The sequence below is a fragment of the Belonocnema kinseyi genome, chromosome 9, assembly GCF_010883055.1.
Source record: "Belonocnema kinseyi isolate 2016_QV_RU_SX_M_011 chromosome 9, B_treatae_v1, whole genome shotgun sequence".
NCBI lineage: Eukaryota > Metazoa > Arthropoda > Insecta > Hymenoptera > Cynipidae > Belonocnema > Belonocnema kinseyi.
Window position 1 is genome coordinate 22015928 of NC_046665.1, and position 226 is coordinate 22016153.

Sequence of the window (226 nt, forward strand, 5' to 3'; positions counted from 1 at the left end):
CAGGTCTTCAAACTGCATTCTAAAATTCGAAATTGAAAAATGTACGCTTAAATTTTAAAACTTAAACGGAAAATTCTGAAGTGAAAGATTTTCAAATTACGTACAGTAAACTGAATGATATAAGAGGAAAAAAGCAATTTAAGGAATTAAAAAAAAAACTGTTTAAATCAAACTTGGACCAATTTCTTTTCTAAGAATTCATAAATATCCCGGTCAAAAAATTAAT